This window comes from Pseudophryne corroboree, chromosome 6, assembly GCF_028390025.1.
Source record: "Pseudophryne corroboree isolate aPseCor3 chromosome 6, aPseCor3.hap2, whole genome shotgun sequence".
NCBI lineage: Eukaryota > Metazoa > Chordata > Amphibia > Anura > Myobatrachidae > Pseudophryne > Pseudophryne corroboree.
Window position 1 is genome coordinate 617482850 of NC_086449.1, and position 7408 is coordinate 617490257.

Sequence of the window (7408 nt, forward strand, 5' to 3'; positions counted from 1 at the left end):
CTATTCCTCCCACGGACAACAGGTGTCTCCCCGGGTGCCTGACTTAAACAAACCACCTCACCATCAGAATCCTCCTGGTCAATTTCCTCCCCAGCGCCAGCAACACCCATATCCTCCTTATCCTGGTGTACTTCAACACTGACATCTTCAATCTGACTATCAGGAACTGGACTGCGGGTGCGCCTTCCAGCACTTGCAGGGGGCGTGCAAATGGTGGAAGGCGCATGCTCTTCACGTCCAGTGTTGGGAAGGTCAGGCATCGCAACCGACACAATTGGACTCTCCTTGTGGATTTGGGATTTCGAAGAACGCACAGTTCTTTGCGGTGCTTTTGCCAGCTTGAGTCTTTTCAGTTTTCTAGCGAGAGGCTGAGTGCTTCCATCCTCATGTGAAGCTGAACCACTAGCCATGAACATAGGCCAGGGCCTCAGCCGTTCCTTGCCACTCCGTGTGGTAAATGGCATATTGGCAAGTTTACGCTTCTCCTCCGACAATTTTATTTTAGGTTTTGGAGTCCTTTTTTTACTGATATTTGGTGTTTTGGATTTGACATGCTCTGTACTATGACATTGGGCATCGGCCTTGGCAGACGACGTTGCTGGCATTTCATCGTCTCGGCCATGACTAGTGGCAGCAGCTTCAGCACGAGGTGGAAGTGGATCTTGATCTTTCCCTAATTTTGGAACCTCAACATTTTTGTTCTCCATATTTTAATAGGCACAACTAAAAGGCACCTCAGGTAAACAATGGAGATGGATGGATACTAGTATACTTATGGATGGACTGCCGAGTGCCGACACAGAGGTAGCTACAGCCGTGGACTACCGTACTGTGTCTGCTGCTAATATAGACTGGATGATTGATAATGAGATGAAATCAATATATATATATGTATGTATATATAATATCACTAGTACTGCAGCCGGAGAGGTAGATAATATATTTATTAGGTAATGATGACTGATGACGGACCTGCTGGACACTGTCAGCTCAGCAGCACCGCAGACTGCTACAGTAAGCTACTATACTATAGTAGTATGTACAAAGAAGAAAAAAAAAAAAACCACGGGTAGGTGGTATACAATTATGGATGGACTGCCGAGTGCCGACACAGAGGTAGCTACAGCCGTGGACTAACGTACTGTGTCTGCTGCTAATATAGACTGGATGATTGATAATGAGATGAAATCAATATATATATGTATGTTTATATAATATCACTAGTACTGCAGCCGGACAGGTAGATAATATATTTATTAGGTAATGATGACTGATGACGGACCTGCTGGACACTGTCAGCTCAGCAGCACCGCAGACTGCTACAGTAAGCTACTATACTATAGTAGTATGTACAAAGAAGAAAGAAAAAAAAAAACCACGGGTAGGTGGTATACAATTAGGGATGGACTGCTGAGTGCCGACACAGAGGTAGCTACAGCCGTGGACTACCGTACTGTGTCTGCTGCTAATATAGACTGGATGATAATGAGATGAAATCAATATATATATATATGTATGTATATATAATATCACTAGTACTGCAGCCGGACAGGTAGATAATATATTTATTAGGTAATGATGCCTGATGACGGACCTGCTGGACACTGTCAGCTCAGAAGCACCGCAGACTGCTACAGTAAGCTACTATACTATAGTAGTATGTACAAAGAAGAAAGAAAAAAAAAAAACACGGGTAGGTGGTATACAATTATGGATGGACTGCCGAGTGCCGACACAGAGGTAGCTACAGCCGTGGACTAACGTACTGTGTCTGCTGCTAATATAGACTGGATGATTGATAATGAGATGAAATCAATATATATATATGTATGTATATATAATATCACTAGTACTGCAGCCGGACAGGTAGATAATATATTTATTAGGTAATGATGACTGATGACGGACCTGCTGGACACTGTCAGCTCAGCAGCACCGCAGACTGCTACAGTAAGCTACTATACTATAGTAGTATGTACAAAGAAGAAAGAAAAAAAAAACCACGGGTAGGTGGTATACAATTATGGATGGACTGCCGAGTGCCGACACAGAGGTAGCTACAGCCGTGGACTAATGTACTGTGTCTGCTGCTAATATAGACTGGATGATTGATAATGAGATGAAATCAATATATATATGTATGTATATATAATATCACTAGTACTGCAGCCGGACAGGTAGATAATATATTTATTAGGTAATGATGACTGATGACGAACCTGCTGGACACTGTCAGCTCAGCAGCACCGCAGACTGCTACAGTAAGCTACTATACTATAGTAGTATGTACAAAGAAGAAAGAAAAAAAAAAACCACGGGTAGGTGGTATACAATTATGGATGGACTGCCGAGTGCCGACACAGAGGTAGCTACAGCCGTGGACTAACGTACTGTGTCTGCTGCTAATATAGACTGGATGATTGATAATGAGATGAAATCAATATATATATGTATGTATATATAATATCACTAGTACTGCAGCCGGACAGGTAGATAATATATTTATTAGGTAATGATGACTGATGACGGACCTGCTGGACACTGTCAGCTCAGCAGCACCGCAGACTGCTACAGTAAGCTACTATACTCTATAGTAGTATGTACAAAGAAGAAAGAAAAGAAAAAAACCACGGGTAGGTGGTATACAATTATGGATGGACTGCCGAGTGCCGACACAGAGGTAGCTACAGCCGTGGACTAACGTACTGTGTCTGCTGCTAATATAGAGTCTAGACTGGATGATAAATTATTGATAATGAGATGAAATCAATATAATATCACTAGTACTGCAGCCGGACAGGTACTATATATATTTATTATGTAATGACTGATGACGGACCTGCTGGACACTGTCAGGTCAGCACAGCACCGCAGACTGCTACAGTAAGCTACTATAGTAGTATGTATAAAGAAGAATGAAAAAAAAAAAAACCACGGGTAGGTGGTATACAATATTATATATATATATATATTATATACAATTATAGATATATATATATATATATTAAACTGGTGGTGATTGATTATTAAACTGGTGGTCACTTCAGGTCACGTTGCAACTTGCAACTAGTACTCCGAGGCCTAAGCAGACAATCACAAAATATATTATTATACTGGTGGTCAGTGTGGTCACAACAATGGCAGTGTGGCACTGACTCTGGCAGCAAAAGTGTGCACTGTACGTTATATGTACTCCTGAGTCCTGCTCTCAGACTCTAACTGCTCCCCACTGTCAGTGTCTCCCCCACAAGTCAGATAATACACTTACAGTCACACTATCTAATCTATAAATATCACTTCAGCAAGTAGTATAGTAGTATACAGTATAGTAGTACTCCTCCTAATAATGCTCCCCAAAATACTGTGTCTCTCTCTTCTCTAAACGGAGAGGACGCCAGCCACGTCCTCTCCCTATGACTCTCAATGCACGTGTGAAAATGGCGGCGAAGCGCGGCTCCTTATATAGAATCCGAGTCTCGCGATAGAATCCGAGCCTCGCGAGAATCCGACAGCGTGATGATGACGTTCGGGCGCGCTCGGGTTAACCGAGCAAGGCGGGAAGATCCGAGTCGCTCGGACCCGTGTAAAAAAACATGAAGTTCGGGCGGGTTCGGTTTCCGAGGAACCGAACCCGCTCATCTCTAGTCAAAATCTCACAGATTTATCTCACCTTAGATTTGGGTGGGGTGTTTTCAAACTGAAATCTAAATTACAGTGTAAAAATAAATCAGCCAGTATTTACCCTGCACAGAAACAAAATAACCCACCCAAATCTAACTCTCTCTGCACATGTTATATCTGCCAACCCCCCCTGCAGTGCACATGGTTTTGCTCAACTGCTAATAAATTTGCTGCTGCGATCAACTCTGAATTAGGCCCAAAGACAGTGGTTTCCAAATTCAGGCCTCAAAGCACCCTAACAGTACAGGTTTTAAGGATAGGCATAATTGAGCACAGATGGTTAAATCAAATTGACTGAGGTACTAATTAAGGGGGCGATGTACTAAACAGTAATGATAAAGCTAAATATTTATCGTGTATATAACCCTTTATGAGGTCTAAGAACACGGTACGCTATCTACGTAAGAAGTACCGTAAGGGTACGCAAGTTGCGTATCGATCGCTTAGCCGTGATCGAGACGCTCAGGCGTCACGTTCACTCACGGCCAAGTGATCGCAGGCAGGCAGACTATTGGCTGTTGACTTATCGTAATGATTCGCTATAGCGTAGCAGCGCTCGGGACCACGAGGAGATCACCAGCGATGCAGACGCTCACAACGTTAAACCTTTATATCTATACCTTTGGCAATGAAATACACAGCAAACCTTAATGTAGAGACAAAGTGTAAGTGCAACCTTGTGTAACCTGATTAACTACAAAGCTGCTTGAGCGTCACCGATGCTCAGGGAATACTTAACACTATAAAGAATACACAGATACCTGGGCTTAGGGTCCGAAACCTATTATATGTATTATGACTATTATACTTGCAAAAAGAATCACAGTACAAAGCATACACTACAATATAACATAAACCAACTAACCAGATAACTACACAGGAAATACAATACAATGCAATTAAGTCTAATCAAGGGAAAAATACGAGAGAAAGAGAAGAGAGGGAGAGAGAGAAATGGCTCACAGTAAGACAATATGATTACGGAGAGAACTTACGCACAAGGGGAACGATCGCATGCGCCTCGATATCCAGCTCCCGATTATCAGCAATGAGAACCGTTGAAGAGAGTGAAGTTGGATATGGTCGGCCTGCTATTTATGCCCCACACACAATACAATTCAATGGTCCCTACAATCTCATTGTTCATTGGACACAGGAATTCGGCTTCGCATTATAACAAAAGGTCATAGGTTGATTCATACAGGTGGGCTGTGATTATTTCCAACTGCTCAGGTGGGAGGGAAACTGGGTTTCCCGCCGCATGGGTAATAAAGTGCAAATAAAGTAAATGTTCATAAACTTCTTATGTCCATAACTATTCGCACGAGCGATTGATCTGCTTCAAACCAACACCGGAATATTTCTAATTAAATATTCTTCCGATGGGTACTAAACACTACTGTATTACCCCTATCTGACCCTTCGTATCAAACAAAGAGGGATTCCTCTGTTCATAAACATTCTATATTAACCAAACTTTCAGAATCTATCAAAGGGACCATGATCTACAAAATACATTATTAGTGAAAATATGTAATGATTGAGTCGCACGCTATGATCGCATAAACTCTACCGTAAATACGCATACCATGCGCCTGCGGGTGCCCGCGACTGTGAGTATGCGCACGTACGGGAGAGCGTACGCACGCGCAGCACGGACCTGTGTGAGGTGCAAATATGGTAGTGTGCATAGAGATATTTTTCTGACTTTGACAGTCCACCCTTTGGCAGTCAATAATAACTGCCACTTCCTGAAAACATTTCAAAAGGAGAAAAATATATGTCAGGGGTTAATTCATTTCCATGGTTGGGTAAGGGAGGAGAGAGGAGTAGGTGGGAAGAGGGTATGACCTAGTGAGATAGCAGAAGCATGTGTGTATGAGTCCATGTTTGGGGGGTCATGTATCATCGTGCCATACGTGTTGTAAATCAAGCTTCGAGGTATTGCGAAGTATACATTTGAATTCCTTCTTATCCCGTGGTACAGGTCTGTGGATGGGCTGTCAAACTTTACCGAGCTCTTTTCGGATTTTGAACAAAATGGGGAGCACATTTTAGTTGATGATACATGAATGGGGGAATATGTGATTGCTGATATCTGTGCCTGTATTCCCTATACTATGTGTGTCATTACCTGAGGGTTGTAGAAATGAAGAAAAGACATAATTACGGTAAATGCGGTGGTATTCTATGTCAGGTTAATGTACATCTGTCGGTTGAAGTTTTGTTCGGTATCAGTTGAAAGTCGTCTTCTTTGCGCTGTTTTGCTCATTAAGCGTGAGCAATAAGCTTTGTCAATGCCATTAGATTTACAAAAAATGTTGGGCTAGCGTAATTTTAAGAATTCTAGGGAAACTGGGGATCCATGGCAAAGTTCATCAAATGTCCATATCTCAAGTGGTCAAAACTCCTTCTTTGGTCCATCCGTTGTCTGTATAGCGTCTCATCAACTTCCTCGTCCAAGGGGGTCTTGTTATCTTGGAGAAAAACCAGAAAAACAGGTGAAAGAAACGGACCGTAGAAATCGCATTTTCATCACATCATTGTTTCTATAGTTGGGTCGTAAATCAAATCCAGGTTAATTACAGTTTCCTCACTCCTCAAACTCATCACTCTGGTACTTTGTTTGCACCTCATTAAAGCCTGCCCGCATCTAAATATCAATCCAATCGATATAACGACACCTAAGATACATAGTAGAAACTTCCCAACATCCATTATGACTCCTTGAGCCCAGTCTCCTAAACCAGAGAACCAATTTCGCGGGTTCAACCATGACACCCAACCAGTCAGCTCATTACCTACAGCAGCAAGAGTGAGATTGTGTTTTCGGCGAAATTCCCACTTTAATTGGAGAATATCGTCCATCTTTTGGTCTATGACCTCTACCGGATCCTCGGTGCTATTTGTGATATACGTGCAACACTTCACGCCGTACTGTGTTGCCAATGTAACACAATATCCGCCTGTCACTGCTGTGAGGTAATTAAGAACCATTCTATGCTGTACCAGTTCTGTTTTATAAGCCTGAAGTTCTCTTCCAGTGTATCTAAACGTGTCATCATACATTTCAGTGATATTATCTAACAAATTGGCGAGTGCGGAAATGTATCTATAATTCATCACTCCTCGAGCGGTGCGAGTGAAATCTAACGCCACCAGAACCTGAATCCCGGTGGATTCATGGATCAGATCAGAGGCCGGATGCTCTAACCTTTCTGACAGTTGTCTTTTAACGAGGTGCTCGTAATGAGTGTGAGTATAAGGAGCTTGGGCACCACGGTGTATGTCTTTCATTTTATCATGAGTTACAGTCATTACTTCAGGCAATACTCTTCCAATATAACACAACCCTTCAGAGTTTGGGGCAAGCCACTTGTACGCCTTTCTCCCGCATATGAAATATGCATCATCGGGGAGAACATATGGGACGGAGAAAGACATTACCATATTACACACCTTCCAGGTGAAATCTCCTAGCCCTAATTCTTCCATCTGCTTAATGCACGTATCAGGTTGTACGATATGTGCACAGTATCCTGGTGATACTTCTCCAACTCTAGTAATCCTATTTCCTAAGGTGTATCTATACCGGAAAGATTTTCCTCTACTGGCTATGTGGCGTACAAGCTCTGTATCTGTAGGCATTCTATCTGCTCTATGTGAAAAGGTCATGGTGTGGTTACTCCATGATACTTCCCAATTTCCCGGCTTTCTGGGATTGGAG